Here is a 19,516-nt window from a genome sequence, read left to right on the forward strand (position 1 = left end):
CACAAAATAGAGCATTAGTATTATCTATTATTGCCACTATCAACCTCTGAGGGGGGACCCCTGGACTTTGTGCACACTATCTCTCACTTTGGGATAGTATATACAGAGCCAGCTTCCTACACAGACTCTCTGTGCCAAATCCGGAGCCACTAAGATGACTTGGGCCCGGTCGTTATTGATCTTCTTGAGAACTCTGGGCAGAAGTGGTATGGGCAGAAATGTGTATAGGAGGCCTGAATTCTACTCGCAACGAAAAGTGCTGCCGAGCGATTTCCGCCTTGAAAACTCCAATGCGCAATACTGCTGACATTGCGCGTTTTCTGCAGAGGCGAACAGATCTAACCAAGGCTCTCCCCACTGCTGAAAGAGTCCTTGTGCCACCTCCGGATGGAGATACCATTCGTGATCCGCTAGGCATCGACGGCTGAGTTTGCCCGCCTTGACGTTCAGAGAACCTGGCATGTGTTGAACCACCAGGATTATGCCCTGGTATTCCAGCCATGTCCAGTGACGCACAGCCTCTTGACAAAGGGTACACGACCCCACACCGCCCTGCTTGTTGCAGTACCACACTGCAGTAGTGTTGTCCGTGAACACCTGCACTAACTTCCCTTTCACAACAGGAAGAAATGCTTTCAATGCTAGCCGGATCGTTTGGAGCTCAAATAAGTTGATATGGAGCCCGGATTCCACCGGAGACCCCTGATCTCCGCCTCTCCCAGGTGGCCGCCCCATCCCAGAAGTGGCACATCTGTCACTACTGTAAGATCTGGTTGGGGAACAGCCAGTCGCCAAGGTAGGGGAAGACCGAAATCCCTAACCTGCGCAGATGAGCTGCCACCACCGCCAACACTTTGGTGAATACCCGAGGGGCACTGGTGAGACCAAAGGGGAGCACCGTAAACTGAAAGTGCTCGCGGCCCACCTTGAACCACAAGTAACACCTGTGGGCAGGCAGGATGGGAATGTGAAAATACGCATCCTGTAAGTCCAACGCTCCTATCCAGTCTCCTTGATCTATGGCAGACAAGACCTGAGCAAGAGTGAGCATCTTGAATTTCTCCTTTTTGAGGAAGAGATTGACATCACTTAAATCCAAAATAGGGTGAAGACCCTTGTTCTTTTTGGGAATCAGAAAGTAGCGGGATTAACAACCACTTCCTACTTTTGATATCAGGACCCTTTCTATGGCTCCCTTGGCCAAGAGAGCAGGCACTTCCTCGCGGAGCAAGAGCAAATGATCCTCCATCAGCTGTTCTTTTACCGGAGGGATAGAGGGAGGGAAAGACAGGAAGGGAAGGGAACAGCCCTTCTGTATGATCTGCAGGACCCACTTGTCCGATGTTATGGATCGCCAGTGAGGAAGATGAAATTGAATCCTCCCTTCAACTGGACGGACATGGTCTTGGAGAACCATACTAGGAGGGCTTGGGCATTGCGGAGAGCGGAGCTGGTTGGTGGCCGACCTCTGGCTAGACCCTCTGGGTCTGAAGGTACTGCAACCACGTCCTTGCACAGCATGCTGTGAAGCCGGAGGACGGTGGCTAACCTATTGGCGTGGTCCCATGCCCCTCCCAAAGCCTCAAAAGGGGTGATAGACAGACTGCTGTAGAACAGGCGCTGAGAGACCCAAGGATCTGGCCGTAGCTCGAGAATCCTTGAATCTCTCAAGTGCAGCATCTTCCTTTTCACCAAAAAGACGTGTGCCATCGAAGGGCATGTCCATCAAGTTCGACTACACATCCCCCTAAAAGCCAGTGGTAAGCATCCAGGCGTGGGGTTAGAGGGCCACTGTCAAAGAAATTGCCTTGCCCACCGAGTTAGTCATGTCCAAGCCACACCTGATGGTAAACTTGGCTGCATCTCTCCCATCCTTGACATCCTGGGTGACCGTGTCCCATACGCCCCCTGGGACCTGGGGCAGCACTTATGCCACCGTATCCCATAAAGTATGGGGAAAAACAGCACAGTAGGCAAGAGTGGTTTACCGACCTCAATGCCAGGCTGGAGGAAGAAAACATCTTCCCAAGTTGGTCAAGCCTCTTGGATTCCCTATCCGGGGGAACAGAAGGGAAGGCACCACGGGAAGTGGAGGTTTGGACCACCAAGCTCTAAGGGGTGGGGTGTTGGGTGAAGAAACTAGGGTCGTTTGGAGCTGGTCGATGGTGGCGGGCGATTGTCCTATTCACAGGAGCCCCTGTGCTGGGTTTGGACCACGTTCCTAGAAGGACCTCTGTAAGGTCTTAATTGAAGGGTAACATCGGCTCTGATGTAGCAACCCCTGGCTGATGCACCTCTGTCAGGAGATTAGTCCTGACTGGCACCGTAGGCAAGTCTAGGTCCAAAACTTCAGCTGCCCTTCGCACCACCATAGCATAAGATGCCCCCTCCTCCGTAGCCACGGAAGGAGGTGAGAGCATGCCAGCATTTGGAAAAGTATCTGGGCCTAGTCGGTGCCGTCAAAGTTGTAATCGGCGTCGTATGACGTCATTCTGGCTCCGGATCATCAGGAATGAGGATGGGGCTACCACCACCAGTGAGCGCCGGTGGAGGAGGGAGCGTAGACATCGGGCCCAGACCCGGAGGAGGCCGACTGTGAAAACTCAGACCCGATCCAGGTCCATTATCGGATCCTGGGGTCCCCAACGGCGCTGAGGCCGAAGCTGCTGGCGTCGAATCCGATGGGACCCCTTCTGACCCCTGCAGTGCCCGAAGACTCACCCGAGGGGGCAGCCCACTCAAAAACAAGGCACATGGCTTCGTAAAATTCTTTTAATTGAGCGGGAGTCACTCTGGCTCCCGGAAAGGGGGGGGGGGAGGAGACGTGAAGTAGGCCCTGGCAACGGCTCTGCAGAACCTTGCTCGGAACGTCGACGTTCCCGAGATGCCTTGTCGACCGACAAGCATAGCAAAGTCGAAGTCCGCTTGGACTTCTTCTCCCTTTTGTCCCTCTTTCCCGAATGCCCCGAGGACCTTGAGTGGGACGAAGAGGCCTTGGGGCTCTTAGAGCGGTTCCTCCTCCTTGAGTGGGACTGTGACCTCCTAGGAGTTGCACCGACCGATGTCGACTGCCGGGCTGCCATAAGCTTTAGGGACCACTCCCTCAAACCTTTCAGGGCCATGGCCCGGCGGTTTAGAACACAACTTCGAGTCGTGGTCCCTGTTAAGGCACCAGAGACATACCTCGTGGGGGTCCGTCACCGAAATCGCACGATGGCAGGTGCCACACGGCTTGAACCCAGTCTTCCTTGAGGACATATCACTCGCACAGACAACAAAAGTCCTCGACAAAATATCGAAAAAAGGCTTGCCAAAACAAGGCAAAGGATAGCTCAATCCCGGATATGCGCTTAACCAGCGCAGAAGGAAAAGAACTGACGTACATGTTCCAAGGTGGCGTCTATATAGACAACAGTGACATCAGACGGCTCCAACGACGCTGACAAAGCCATGCGGAGTCATCCGACACACGCGGAACAGAACAATGCCATCCAACGGCGAACACAGGGTATTGCTCAGCAAAAAGATTCCAGATTCGAAGACACCAGGGAATTCAAAGGTAATAAATCTGCAGCTAGAAGTCTCTATCAGATTGCAGTGATATTCAACACATGGTGAGGCCTAAGCCGAAACCCTGAGCACTGTGGACACAGCCAAAGGCCATGGCTATCAAGTAATGTGGGCAGGTGTACTCCCGGACAGCAAGAACTATGCCATATGCTAACTATGCACAGCCCAAAGATCTGCCCAGTGGGTTAATAGGGAAGAAGTAGCAAGTTGTGACAAAACAGATCTGCTTTTAAGCTATAAGCAAGAGGCACTTAAGGGAGGTTTTGGGCATGGGCCATGGCCATGAGCCATACTCAATGGCGCTGAAGGAATGTGTCAGTTGGAGGCATTGCCCCAATGAATGATTTCGGCATGGGTACAAGTGGCCAAATGCCACGCCCTTAGGGCAGTGACAACTGGCAATTGTCAGTCTAAGCCCTTTTCTGAACATTTATTAACTGTCAACTTTACTGCAGCACTTCTTCTCTACATATATTTTGTGAGAACATCATTTAACTGTCAACAGTAACACAGCTTACATCTTTAAACAATGACAGGGCATCTGTCCTCTGAGTGGAGCTGAAGCCGTTCATTGCCAGGTCATGTTATCCAGGGGACCATTTCAGTGACATTCTGTATGTTGTTATTGGAGTTCTTACCAGCTATGTCACAGGTGTTATTTATCAGGCAATGAACAACACAACCAGAAATGTTATAGCTGCACAGATAACCATGACCGGCGAGTTTTGAGGTTTTACATAGTAGATATTAATTTAGTTTAAATGAAGACCGTTGTACAAGAAAAACAAAAACATCGGTAGTGGTGGTACATTAATCACTCCTCCTATGCAGATATAATTTGTAGGAACAGTATTGAGAACATACAAATGTGAATTGATGCTCACTTGGTATCATATACACCACTATCCACAGGTATGGTCAATAAATGAACCCACAAGGTCCACCGTACCCAATTATATACATAAAGACACAAAAGTACTCTTTAGAGAAGTCCAACAAGTTGAGTCCACAAAGTAGGTTATGTAGAAAATTCAAACTAAGGGATTTATTTCTTTAGCGTGTGTGCAAAATTCAGTAACTCTTTAAAATTGTCATCAAAAGAACAGCTGACAGGTTTCCTCACAATCAGTGACTTTTTCAGGGCACGTAATGTAAGAATAGATGTCATTAATCTGTTATAACTCTTTTGATCATTCTAATCATCTGGAATGTCATATGTCAAGTGTAGATATAATGCTAGTTAGAACTACATGAGATCTGGAGTCAAAAGAACATCCTCCCTGACCAGCAATGGAGAGACAGTGCACTCAAAAGTCTTGGGCGTGCTGAAAGGAAGTAAGTAGTAATCTGGCGCAAATTATTGGGTGAACTGTCTTTTTTCCCCTATTGGGTGGATGTTTCTGACTCCGCATTCAGTGTAGACTATAAGTGTTTTACGCTCATATGAATAATAGCTTACTATATACTCCCTTTCAGCATGCACAAGACTTATGAGTGCACTGCCTCTTCCTTACTGGTTGGGGTCGCATGTGAATCCAGAAAAGTCTTCAGGCTGCAAAACTATTCCTGCTGGTAAGCAACCATTTTGTTTTGCAGCATGAATCCTCTTCTGGATTCACATGCTTTGCATTAGATTATATAGTGGTACCTCCTCACTTGGGGTGGTTGGGATGAAATGAGGCAGTGTTTGCAAATAGGTGCTTGTACTACTTTTTGTTCCACTTGTGCCTCCTCGTTCATATGAATGTCCACACATTAATGTTTTGTGAATGTGTGTGGGTTTATCCATGTTGCTGCTACAGAGATTGTTTTCATGGGTACGTTTGCTAGAAACACTAACATTGCACCGTTGTTCATTGCTGAATGTGCCTTTGGGCATATGTGTAGCTTCATCCCCGCCCCTAAGTAACAAGTCTTTATTGTTTCTACAATCCATCTCAAGATTATTCCCTTTGTTACTGTCCACCTCTTGGTTGCTTTAGCAAAGGATACAAAAAACTGGTTTCCCTTCCAAAACGCTCTTGTTTCTTGAAGAAAGCATATTAAAGCTATTTTTACCTACACGGTTTGTAGAACTCTTTCCATCTGGATTTGCAGTTCCTTGTATAGCAATAGTAGGCGTAAATTTTGACTGACATGAAAACTGCTTACTATTTTAGGTAGGAATTGAGGATTGGTCCTGGGAACCACTTTGTCCATGTGTATCTGTAGGTATGGTTTCTGTATTGTTAGTGCTTGCAGTTCGCTCACTCTCCACAGTGAAGTAATAGCAATTAGGAATGCAGTCCTGAGCGTGATTGATTTGAGATATGCCTTGTGCATAGGGTCAAACGGTATTGTCATCAATTGTGTTAATGCTGTGTTTAAGTTGGTGCTGGTACTGATCTTGGTGAAGCAATTTTCTTTGATCTCTCTAAAAATGTCTTCACTACAGGTGAAATGAAGAAACTGTCACACAAAGTACCCTTGGTATATGCCACTATCGCTGTCAGGTGTAACTTTAATGATGAATAGGTTAAGCCACTGTCCAAAAGATGCATGAGATATGCAAGTACTGTCTCCAGTCTTACAGTATATTTGTTTCCATTCTCCTGTTATCTGTGCACCAATGGGTTTATTTTTTTCACTTTGCTGAATAACATGTTCTTATGGTCAGTTTCTTACTTCTCTATGGACTTACGTGGTCCTGAGCATTAGGTGTAAATGTCTGAATTCTATGTACCAAGGCGCCATGCCACTAGGCTGAGTGTTGCTGGTTCCGGGTGATACACTTTCCCCTTCTGCATTGTTAGACAGTCCTCTGCTTTGATCTTGATCATTTGACCCCTGGACAACTCTAGTAGTTCCGAGTACCATGTCTGCCTGGCCCACTAAAGGGCTATTAGGATAAGATTCGTCCCTGGTTATCTGCCTTTTTCCAGTACCTTGTGTATTAAGGGGATCGTTGGAAAAGCATAAGCAAACATCCTTGACCAGTTTAGTGACAGGACATTTGCTTTTGACTAGTGGTGTGGAAACCTGGAGGCAAAGTTTTGGCATTTTGTGTTTTCTGCTGCTGCAAACAGATCTATTGTTGGTCTTCCTCAGACCTTGATTATCGTCTCCAGTGGTTTCAGTTTAAGCTCCCATTCGTGTAAGCTGTTTTCTGTCTGATCAGTCTTTCTACCTCTGTGATTTCCTTTCCTGGTAGGTGGACGGAGAAGAGATTGATCTTCTTTGAAATTTCCCAGTGCCATATCTCTTGCGCTAGTTTGCTCAATGCAGACATCTTTGTGCCTCCCTGTTTGTCCAGGTAAAACATGGTTGTTGTGATGTCTGTTTGCATAAGCACGGTTCCCCCATGATGTGTGTTTAGAAAGCCTTCAGGTCTAGAAAAACTGTCTTCATTTCCAGGAAGATGATGTTCTTCAACAGATCTGAGTTGTTTCACTGCCCATGTATTTTCAAATTCCCTGCGTGTGCACCCCAACCCTTGAGGGATGCAGCAGTTGAGATGGCCACTTCTGGATCTCGTGTTTTGCATGGTCTTCCTAAGGGCACTTGTTTTGAGTTCCACCACTGTACTTCCTTCTGTGTTCTTGCTGTAACAACCACTAGATCCTCCCAACTCCTAGTGGCTTGTGACTATTCTTTGCAGATCCATTCTTGGAAAGGTTGCATGTGAAGTTGTGTGTGTGTTATGAGTGTTATGCATGATGCCATCATGCCCATTAGCTTCATGGCTGTCTTCATTGTCAGAAACTCCCCTTCTGGTATAGGCAGACTTGTTCTGTCATTGCCTCTATCCTCTTTGGAACAGGGCATACTCTTTGTTAGACCTGTCTGTCCTTGGCGTGGTTTCCCCTGTACTTTGTGCTTCTGACCTCCTGTTTTTGATCCTGTGCTGAACTTCGTTTTTGCTGGCTTTAGGTCTCTGGGCACTTTACCATTGCTGACCAGTGCTAAAGTGCAAGTGCTCCCTGTGTAAATTGTATTGGTGATTGGTTTCTCCATGATTGGCACATTTGATTTACTAGTAAGTCCCTAGTAAAGTTCACTATGTGTGCCCAGGGCCTGTAAATCAAATGTTACTAGTGGGCCTGCAGCACTAATTGTGCCACCCACATGAGTAGCTCCGTAAATATGTCTCAGACCTGCCATTACAGTGTCTGTGTGGGCAGGTTCGACCTGGCAAGTATAGCCACTTGCCAGGCCCAAAGTTTCCCTTTAACTACATGTAAGTCACCCCTAAGGTAGGCCCAAGGCAGCCTCATGGTCAGGGTGCAGTGTATTTAAAAGGTAGGACATGTGCCAATGTATTTTACAAGTCCCAATAGTGAAATACTGCTAACTATCCATAGGAAAGTATGGGGATTGCCTTGAAGTATATTAAGTGCAGTTTCCCATTTGGAGCAGATAGAGATCTGGAGTTTGTGGTCTCTGAACTCACAATTTAAAAATACATCTTTTGGTAAGTTGGTTTTTAGAGTGTAAATTTAAAAATGCCACTACTAGACAGTGGGCATTTTCTTGCTTAACCATTCTGTGCCTCTGCCTTGTTGTGGAATAAACGTCTGGGTCAGAGTGACAGTTGGGCTGTTTGTGAATTCGCTTTAGACAGTCTTCCTGGTCTAGCGTGGAGGGAGAAGCAGACACCTGCACCTGAATAGGGCTGTGCCGGTTCTTACATAAAGCATTCTCTAACCTCATAGTGTGTATCTGGGGCCAGGACAAGGAGAGACAGGATATTGTGCACTACAATTTCCTTTGAAGTTTGCCTATTTCAAAGACAGAAATTAGTATAAGTATTGGACTGCTGACCCCACATTTTTAAACACTTCTGGACGGAGGACATTCTGCAAGGAAGAAAAGCTGGATGTTGTAGGAGGAACTGCCACTCTGCCTGCTGCTTTGCTGTGCTGGCCTGCTGCTTGCTACTTCTTGCCCGAGAGCGAAAGGACTGAACTTTGCTTTCTACATCCTGCTTTCCAAGGTTCTCCAAGGGCTTGAACTGAGCTTGCGTCTTGTTGTTAAGTCTCAGGGACATTAGAGTCTTCATCTGCCAGTGCCTGGGCTCTTCTGCTGGAAGCCCTGACTTGCTAAGTGGTGCCAAATCCAATACCTGGGCCTTTAGAAGTGAAAGCTGGTGACCTGAGTGAAAATCTACATACAGAAAAATAGGTGTAGCGCCTGCACCACAGCTGAGAATTTGACACAGTGCCTGTCTCGTAGTTGCAAAATCGACGCATCGCCTGCTTCAGTGCGGATCCATCGTTGCCGTGCGTTTGGATTTTCTAGGCATCATTCCTAGGTGTAATTGTCTTCATCGATGTTGGTCCGCAACCAGGAATCGACGCATCGCTAATCCAGCGGGAAAAAAATCCACGTATCGCCAGCTGGGCGGGAAAAGAATCCATTGTGTGCATTGTGAAAATAATCAAAACATTGCTTGCTTTTCTAACGCATCACCTCCTTTGCGGCCTGCATCTTGTTTGTATTGATGCATCCAAGGTAATGTGTGTTATAAGGATACAGCCACAGATTTTTCAGGATTAAGACTCTTTTAAATCTTCAAAAAGTGATATATTTTCTTGTGTATGTTTGATGTTTGTTGTTTTGGTCTTGTTTGATTTAGATAAATATTGGCTATGTTTCTAAACTGGTGTGGAGTCCTTTTGTGGTGTTTTCACTGTGTCAGCTTGTGTGTGTATATATAAATACTTTACACACTGCCTCTGAGATAGGCCTGACAGCTTGTGCCAAACTACAAAGGGGATGAGCAGGGGTTAATTTAGGTGTGTGGCTCCCTTACCCTGACTAGAGTGAGGGTCCCTCCTTGGACAGGGTGTAAACTGACTGCCAACTAGAGACCCCATTTCTAACACTCTTGCTGTCCTTGAGTTTAGGGTCGCTTCTAACACCCTTTCCTGTTCTGGGTTTTGCCGACAATTTTATGTGGTTTATGGAGAAACCCAGTCGCTCTAGAGTTGTGATTAATGTCTGAATGTTTCTTTAACATTTCTTTTTTGTCTTTGCCTTTACTAGACAGTTATCTAGGTATGGGTATGAATGTATTCCTTCCCTTCTTAGGTAGGCCACTACTGCAGCAAGGAACTTTGTAGACGTGTGGTGCTGACTCTATGCCGAATAGCAGCACTGTGAACTGGTAGTGTACTATATCTAGTACGAATCTGAGGTAAATTGTGTCCTCGATTCATAGGGATCTGTAGGTAGGCGTCCTTGAGATCTAGGGTATCCATTATGCCCCCTTGTCTTAGGAGAAGGATGAGTTCCTTGCACTGCTATCATTTTGAAATGTTGAGTACAAATTAATTTGTTTAGGAATCTGAGGTCTAGGCTTGGTCTTAGAGTTAGGTCTTGTTTTGGAACCAGAAAGTAAGGAGAGTAATTTCCCTTGTTTCATTCCTTGGAGGCACTCTCTCCATAGCCTTTTTCGTAAGACCTCTTTCACTTCTTTTCTTAATTGTCTGAGTTCCTCTCCTCGAAATGTCTTTTTTTTGGTGTTTTTTTTTTTATGTGGTTCTTTGTTTAATTCTATGAAGTATCCATGACGTATCACGTTTAAAACCTACTTGTCTGATGTTATTTCTTCCCACTCTCCTGGCAAATGTCTTATTCTGCCTTCCACTGGTATTATTTGGAGGTCTGGCTTGTGAGGCAAGTCATTTACTTGATGTCCCCCCCTAGCCCCTTGAGGTGGTTGCCATCTTCGCTTTCCTCTCCCTGAAAGGGATGCCTAAAGGGTGTTGCCACTGCTGGAACACTGATAGTTGCTTAACTTGATGAGAATCACCGTGAGCCGGCTGTTGGTCCTGTGGGAAAGGTGCTCTGCCTGTTGGCTTTTATACTGTGCTGCCTCCCCTTCCAAACGAGCCCCTGAACTAGAGGGCTCCCATGGCTGTTTCGTTGACCTTATTTATTTGTTGCAGAATTCATCAACTGCTTTGTCACACAGGGTGTTTCCTGTGAATGGCATGTTAATTACGGATGCCTGCACTTCTTATTTAAACCCTGACACTCTTAGCCAGGCATGCCTTCTCATTATGGTGCCAATAAGCCTTTGTCTACTGGAAGCATCCACTGCATCTAAGACTGACTTTAGGCACACATTTGCTGTATTTTGTCCCTTCCTGCATGATTGCTTTGGCCCTCTTCTTGTATTCTTCAGGCAGGTGTTGCATGAGGGACTCCAATTCATCCCACCTTTAGTGGCTGTATCGATTTAAAATTGCTTTTGAGTTTGCAATTCACCACTGAGTTGCGGCCTCCCTCTCCATCTTCCTTCCCACCATATAAAGTTGTTTGCTCTCTTTCTCAGGTGGAGGCCCAGTTGATGTGGGAGTATTGTAACCCATTTTTGCAGTAGAGACAATTATAGAGTCTGCTAGTGCATTCCCCTGTATATATCTTGGTTATTGTGCTGTGGGTTTGAATTTCTTCTCAACTCGCATGACTACCTTCGCAGTGGCAGGTTCTTTAAATGTCTCCTTTCCCCGGCCAGGATGCTGGACAACATAGGTAGGTACAGGTTGCCCTTATGAGCCGGTATTAAAGTTTCCAGAAGGAATCAAGAATCTCCCTTTTCTTCCTCCAGTCGTACACCATATGTGTCAGCAGCTCTTTTGGTAAGACTTTTGTACATGGAGAGGCTGTCTGGGGGTGAAGGCCTCGAAGGGAAGATGTCCACCACTTTCTCTGGGGAATCTGTTTCCATTTCATCCCATGACTGTTTGTCAAAGCTTCCGGCTCCTTTTGTCTCATAGAACACCTCTTTGGGCTCTTCCTCCTGTGGCTCTGGTGTTGCAAGAGCTTCTAAGGTAGACTGATCGTCTTTGATGTCAAATGTTTAGTCGGGATTCGAAATTCCCTCAAGGAGTTGTTGAACTCCCTTTTTCTTTGTAGGAGCGCCGCCAACTCGGCCTCCAGAATTCTCATCTTCCTAAGTCCTTTAGCGATACCTGGAGTCTTTGGGTGGCTATGGTGTGGTGGTGTAGCTTTCATCTTTGGTGTGCCTCCAGGGTCTTCGGCATGAATGCGGCACTGGCCTCACAGTCCTCGTCTGGATGGTCCTTCGGGAGACGGAGGTTACAGACCTCGTGGAGGTCTATGCGCAAACATGTGGTGGCAGTTCAGACAAAATTTGAAAGGTGTATTTTCCATGTCCCCTATCTGCCCTTATTCTCAGACCATACGGCTGGCTTTGGCGAGGTCCCTTGTCAGAAAAAGTAGAGAGAGAAGAGCCTTCTTCTCTCTCATCATTCTCTTCCCGGTTTTGAGCGACTCTGTAGATTTGGGTGAAAAAAAATTAAATTTCTCAAACAACTTTTAGAGCTCCTCTGTTGCTTCCAAACCCAAATGGTGGTCGAAGACACCCATAAAAAAAAAAAAGAAGACAGACAATTCCAGACCCAGCCACTAGATGACAGTGGAATAATGCAATGCATGTGAATCCAGAAAAGCCTTTATGCTGCAAAACATTTCTTACTTTACGTGCCTTGAAAAAGTTACCGATTGTGACGAAACAAGAGTCAGTTGTTGTTTTAATGACAATTTTGCAAGGATTACTGAACTTTATATGCACGCTAGAGAAATAAGGGGCAGAGGTATGACCTTTTGTTTTGCGAATCACAATTAGCAATCCATTTGCGAATCGCACCTTGTGCGAAGGAAAACAAAATGTAAACCAGTTTTAACCACACTGTTCCCAAATGGGTTGCAAGACAGGACACAATTTGCGATCTGAAATCTGAAATTGGTGTTAACTGTGATTTTTTTTATGACCGCAGTCATGGTCACAAACCAATCATACATCTCCCTGCAAGTTGCAATCAGGAAGGGATGCCCATTCCTTATTGCAATTCGCAATCCCTATTTTGCGAGTCGGTAATTAGATACTGACTCATAAAATAGGTATGGTACGTTGTAGAAGGCCATTTTGTGGTTGCAAATGGCAAAATCCTCCTTCTGCTACTGCAAAATTGCTTTGTACATCGGGCCCTGAATCCCGTTGGAACAGATTAACTACATACCCTACATTGTGGATTTAACTGAAGATTGTTATAGATGTGTTTCAATGAATATATGGGTTATGTGTTATTAATCTTGCCCATTATTCTATGCACAGTCACATCAATATTCCCATTCTTGCTAAGATGTGAAATCCTCTGTAACTGTTCATGGATTAGAGAGCAGTGATGTTCTGATCTGCGATTAGACTAATTTACTTGCAGCCTTTTAGGTGTATTGTGAGCAAGAAGCACTCACTGTTACTAATGGAAAAACCTAAACTCAAGATGTGTGTGGCCAAAAAGAAATATGCTGCAGATAATTTACAATTAATGGTTGTCAGAATCAAAATATTAATAGTTTGGATTAGCTATAGGTTTGTTTGCCTTTGATATGTTCTTAGAGTTGGTACAGGCCAAAAAGTAAGATAAGTCTGGGGTGGCAAGCACTGGCTATTAAGGGGTTTGCATGCATTATAAAATGGAATTACATGGCAGGAGGAATCAAATAGAAAATTAAGTTTGTATTAATGTGTCAGAGCACCCCCTCGCTAAAGTCTTGTAAGAGGAATTTCAAGTACAAGCAACTGAATATTTAACACTCCGAACAGATGCTTTACTCTGCTCTGCCTCTGAGATAATCTCAGTGTGTGAGTTAATAATATGGAAGATCATAATCTCCTGCAGTAGACAATCCATACCCATCTCCAGCAATCTGTCCTCCTTCAAAAAAAGGAGCTTAAACAAATATCTCTTGACTGACACAATATTCACACAATATTTTTAGCCCCTCATCATCATAAATGACACTGCCAACACACCTTAGATATATCTCTAAATATCCGAGCACATTGCCTTGCCAAACTCCTGGACGACCTTGCTCTAGAAGGTGAGATGATACAGATGGTCTCCCCATTTGATGAAGGAAGCATCTGTGACAATTGGTTGTTCTTTTTTTATTTTTAAAGGGAACTCCTTGTATCAGAGTGTTTCTGACACACCACAAGCTTAGAATGCATTGCTGTAGTTGAAAGTGTCAGATGATCTTTCCATTCGTTGCATTTCTGACACCATTGGTCATCTAGACATTGCTGGAGACATCTCTTATGTAGCCTTGCATTCGGAACAATGTAGCTACAAGATACCAAAGAACCCAGGAGCGATGTTATCTCTTATCCGTCCTTGAACTGACTGCCTTTTCAGTGAACTGTATTTGTTCCACACCAGTGCTTAATTTGTATTAGTGTTTTCCGGTGCTTTGCACCAACGCTTATTTCTAAACACCGGCACCTATTATGGGCATTCATCACGATTGAGTGTCTGGCTTTAATGATATTAAGCCAAGTCAACACAAAGTGGAGACTAGATCGCATGAGACAACTGCAGTGCTAATGATCTGGTTAGAAACCAGTGACTCACCAGGTTGTTCTAAATATTGTTGTGGACGATGTTTAGGCAACCTGTTTCCAGACTCCTTCATTCCGTCCATTATATCCCTTTGTTAATGAACCAAAAGAGCAGTGGCGCTCACATTTGTATGGTGAGCTTCAGCTCTGTCACACACCTGTTTAACTGCTAAGTCCCATTATTTGCTTTCTTTTTTAGGAAGCACAGTGGATTCCAGGGGTGATTCCTGTTGCCTTCTGACTAAAGTGACTATAAGAGTACGGTTAGGGGTTATTTTTTTTGTTATTAATTCCAGATTTTGGAGGGCTTCCTATCTCTTTAAATGTTTTGGAGTAGTCAGTACTATTGTAGCTGGTGTTATAAATGTATCTTTATCTATACCCAAAAGGCATGGAACCAAAGGGAGCAGGGGTTTTATAGTTGCTCTTGATGGAAGCATCTTCAAGATAACTGAGATGACTGGTTTTGAAGTCTCAACCGGAATATTCAATTTTGAGGCACCCCCCCCCCACTAAAACCTCATGAAAAGTAATAATGACATCCATAGGGGATGCGTGAAATAGAGAAGCTGCAGGAATTTTGAGGCACCCCCCACCCACTAAAACCTCATGAAAAGTAATAATGACATCCATAGGGGATGCGTGAAATAGAGAAGCTGCAGGTGATAATGGTATGTGAAAAATCTGCATCGTCTGTGTCTGAAAAGGAAGATCTTGATCCTCCTGGAGCTCTATCAACCCTTCTTACTGGAGAACGTCTAGGTGGAAGAAGACATGGAAGAGACTTGAATTCTCGCAGGTGTTTATTGCAGGGTATATAGGTGTCAAACTCTAGACATCGACTGCAAATCGAATGGCAAAAGTTAAGGTTTTGTGGGGGCCACCAGTATTGTTGACGTGAAACGGTGATGTCCTGACACCGTTGGTAAGACAGTTGTTTCCTGATTGCTCAACGGTGACAGGAATCAACAACGCTGATTTGAAGCTGATCGTCTCCAACACCATTGTTTTTTGGTGTCAACTGTCTCTATGTATGCGGCAGGAAGGTGTAGAACCTACCTTAGATGGCAAACATGTTGGGCCAAAGGCTCTCAACGTCAATAGTGAAATTCTTGACACTGATTTAAAATGACGTCTGGAGTAATGACGTCAATGGTGAATATGTTTAGCTTTTTTTCTGGGGAGAACGTGTCATAGTGTGATTTTTATTAGGTAGAGATGCTTGAGAAAAGTCCATAACATCCCTTTGTTAACTCCTTGATCGCCATGGATGTAATGGTTACGTCCATGGCTGCGCCAGTCCAGCCCTTGGGGAAGTGCTAGCGCTCCCCCGAGGGCCGCTACCCAACCCCCCAGGTCAGGGCTGGAAGGGGAACCGCTACCCACCCCCCCATGACATCAGCGGCAGAAATTTGCTACCAACCAGCATTCCCCTCGGTCTCCCAAGTAAAATGATACCTCACTTGTGTGGGTCTCCAAAGCAGAGTCAGCCTAAAAGATGTATAAAAGAAAAATATGTGCTTATCAAGTCTCTGTGCTATCCCCTCAACCTCTACAGGTTTTTGGCATTTTTCTGTTGCAGCCACCTGGGCCACCCACACAAGTGAGGTATCATTTTTATCGGGAGACTTGAGGGAACACTGGGTGGAAGGAAATGTGTGGCTCCTCTCAGATTCCAGAACTTTCTGTCACCGAAATGTGAAGAAAAAGTGTTTTTTTGGCTAGATTTTGAGGTTTGCAAAGGATTCTGGGTAACAGAACCTGGTCAGAGCCCCACAAGTCACCCCAACTTGGATTTCCCTAGTTGTCTAGTTTTAAAAAATGCGCAGGTTTGCTAGGTTCCCCAGGTGCCGGCTGAGCTAGACGCCAAAATCCACAGCTAGGCACTTTGCAAAAAACAGCGCTGTTTTCTTTGTGAAAATGTGATGTGTCCACGTTGTGTTTTGGGGCATTTCCTGTCGCGGGCGCTAGGCCTACCCACACAAGTTAGGTACCATTTTTATCGGGAGACTTGGGGGAACGCTGGGTGAAAAAAAAGGGCTGGTTTGGTAGGTTTCCATAGGTGCCGGCTGAGCTAGAGGCCAAAATCGACAGCTAGGCACTTTGCAAAGAATATGTCCGATTTCAGTGTAAAAATGTGATGTGTCCATTTTGTGTTTCCTGTCACGAGCAGTAGAAGAAGTGGAAGAAGACATGGGAGTGACATTAAGGTTGACTTAGAGACATTTCTCAGAGGTGGCTACTGCAGGAGATGAGGGCGTCAAACTCAAGATGTCAACTGTGATTCGAATGGCGAGAGTAAATGTTTTGTGGGGGTCACCAGTATTGTCGACGTAGAATGGTGATGTCTCAACACAGTTGGTAAGACAGTTGTTTGCTGATGGCTTGACAGTGACAGGAATCAACAATGATGGTTTGAAGGTGATCGTCTCCAACTCCATTGTTTTTGATGTCAAAAATTGTTAAGTTGCGCAGAGTGCTGAGCTCTGTTTCTATGTGTAGGAAGTTGGCTCTGTATATACTATCTCAAAGTGAGAGATAGTGTGCACAGAGTCCAGGGGTTCTCCTTAAAGGTTGATAGTGGCAAAATTAGATAATACTAATGCTCTAGTTTGTGGAAGTGGGGTCGAGCAGTAGACCTCCAGATCATTCCCTAGCACACATTCTACTGGAATTGCAGAGGAGACTACCACCTGTTTCAGGCCAGTGACCCCTGCCCATTCTAAAGTTACCAATGCATTGGGATGGACTTTAATTTGTCAGCATTAGTGACTGGATGTCTGTCCAGCCAGGTACTGTCCTGGGGAAACCAGTTTGTCTGTCACTATATTGACACTGGCACCTGTATCCCACAGGGCTTCTACTCTATTACCATTTATCAAGAGCTGCTGCCTGTATTCTTTGCATGTTAGGCCGCCAGGCAGCAAGTGTGGCTAAATCCACCCCACCCTCTGAGACTAGTGTAGCTTCAGTGTGGACCCCGATTTGCTCTGGACACACTGTGGATCCCACCTGGAGACTGGCTATTCCAGTACTAACTGGAGTCGTTGTTGTGTGATTTTCCTTTGCAAAGGCCTTGTCTCCAGTTTGGTGTCCATGCTGTCTACAGTTTTGACACCAGGCCTTCTTGGGATCAACGTTTTTACCCTTATACCCATTTGTGGACTGTGAAGAGGCTCGGGGCCCATCCTCCTGAGCAGGGTTTTGGGGCCCTGTAGAAAACTATTTACTTTTGTCCTTGGATGTCTCACCACCCTTCCTCTGGGGAGGCTTTGTGACCCCTTTCTTTTGGTCACCCCCTGTGGAAGTCTTGGTCACCCTAGTCTTGTCCCAGTGGTCTGCCTTCTTTCCCAATTCTTGGGGAGAAATTGGAGCTGTGTCTACCAGATGTTGATGCAGTTTGTCATTGAAGCAATTACTTAACAGATGTTCTTTCATAAATATATTATACAGCCCATCATAATCACTTACACCACCGCCAGTTATCCAACCATCTAGTGTTTTGACTGAAGTCAACAAAATCAACCCAGGTCTTGCTCAAGGTTTTGTGAGCCCCCCCTGAACCTAATCCTGTACTCCTCAGTTGAGAATCCAAAGCCCTCAATCAGGGTAGCCTTCATGAGGTCATAGGATTCTGCATCTTTACCAGAGATTGTGAGGAGTCTATCCTTACTCTTTCCAGTGAACATTTCCCAAAGAAAAGCTCCCCAGTGAGATCTGCTTACTCTTCTGGTTACACAAGCCCTCTCAAAAGCTGTGAACCACTTGGTGATGTCATCAACACCTTCATATTTAGTTACAATCCATTTGGGGATTTGTAGGATGTCAGTATTCTCTCTGACCCTATTTAAGTTGCTGCCACCATTTATGGGACTTAAGCCCATTTATTTTCTTTCCCTTTCTATCATTAGGAGCTGCTTCACAAAAGCCAATCTCTTGGCCATCCTGGCTTACAGGAGGTCCTCTTCATTGAGGCTGTCCTCAATGCTTACAGAGGCACTGGTCCCCCTGTGGAAGAACCAGGCTCTCTGACTATGATTTGTGGTGTCAGGGTTCTGGGAACTCAGTTCTCCCTAATTGGGACAGGATGGGTGAGTTCTTCCTCCTGTTCACTAATTTCCCCATCTAAAGGAGTATCCTCCACCTCAGAGGGGTGGTCCCTTGTGAACTCTGCCAAGAGCTACTGGAGCTTTGCCTTGGTAGGGGTGGACCCAGTCTATCTTTTTTATTTTACAGAGAGACCTTAACTCTGACATCCCTAGATTAAGGTAAGGGGTGAGGTTGAGTTCCATCACCATCTCCTCTGGGTTATTCATTATGGGCTAGATGTACCAAAGGATTTTACCCATTCTGTGTCTATGGGAAAAAGCTTTTGTACATATGGCCCTATGTCTCTAAAAGTTGGGATTACTAAAAACTACTTTTAGTACTTAAATCCTAACTTTTACAAACTTTTAAACTTCAAAAGAAATGCTAACAAGGACTTACAGAAGGCCTTAGCAGGACTTTTAAACATTTAGAAAAATAGTCAAATTGTAAAAATCTATTTCTAATGACAATTTTTGGAATTTTAGTCGTGTGATCAGATATTGGCTGAGTAGTCCAGCAAATGCAAAGTCTTAGACCCCACCGCTGATCCACTAATGTAGGAAGTTGGCTCTGTATATACTATCTCAAAGTGAGAGATAGTGTGCACAGAGTCCAAGACTTCCCCTTAGAGGATGATAGTGGCAATAATAGATAACACTAATGCTCTATTTTGCGGTAGTGTGGTCGAGAAGTAGGCTTATCAGAGGGTAGTGTTAAGCATTTGTTGTACACACACAGGCAATAAATAAGAACACATACTCAAAGACTTAACTCCAGGCCAATAGGTTTTTAGATAAAAAAATATATATTTTCAATTTATTTTTAGAACCACAAGATTCAAATTTGAGGTAACTACATAAAATGCAAGGTATTTAACATAGGTAAGTATAGAACTTTGATTTAAAACCGTAGTACACACAGTGTTGGTTAAAATGGCAAATAGCTATTTTAAAAGTGGACATTGCATAAATCAACAGTTCTTGGGGGAGGTAAGTAAATGTTAGTTTCTCAGGTAAGTAACCACATACACAGTCAGTCTCTTGGGCATAGGCAGCCCACCGTTGGGGGTTCAAGGCAACCCCAAAGCCACAGCACTAGCAACACAGGGACGGTCAGGTGCAGAGGTCAAAGGGGGGCCTGTAGGAGGCTGGCCTGGTTTGTAGTGGGTACCTTGGGTACCTACACCTTATACCAGGTCCAGTTATCCCTTATTAGTGAAGTAGTAGTGTTCTAGCAGCTTAGCCTGATATAGGTAGCTATAGCAGAGCAGCTTAGGCTGAACTAGGAGACATGTAAAGCTCCTGCAATACCACTTATACTTACACAGTACTTATACACAAGTAAAGACAATACTCAGTGTTACCAAAAATAAAGGTATTTATTTGGGTGACACAGTACCAAAAATATCTTAGAGACAATACTCCTACGGGGGGTAAGTATTATACA

General features: G+C 45.0%; 1 protein-coding gene across 6 annotated transcripts in view; it reads right to left on the minus strand.

Annotated features, from left to right (window-relative positions):
* Nucleotides 1–19,516, minus strand: part of CPLANE1 (ciliogenesis and planar polarity effector complex subunit 1) — a 1,992,329-nt gene that overhangs the window by 870,606 nt on the left and 1,102,207 nt on the right. The window lies entirely within an intron of this gene.

The sequence above is a fragment of the Pleurodeles waltl genome, chromosome 1_1 (genome assembly GCF_031143425.1).
Source record: "Pleurodeles waltl isolate 20211129_DDA chromosome 1_1, aPleWal1.hap1.20221129, whole genome shotgun sequence".
Lineage (NCBI taxonomy): Eukaryota > Metazoa > Chordata > Amphibia > Caudata > Salamandridae > Pleurodeles > Pleurodeles waltl.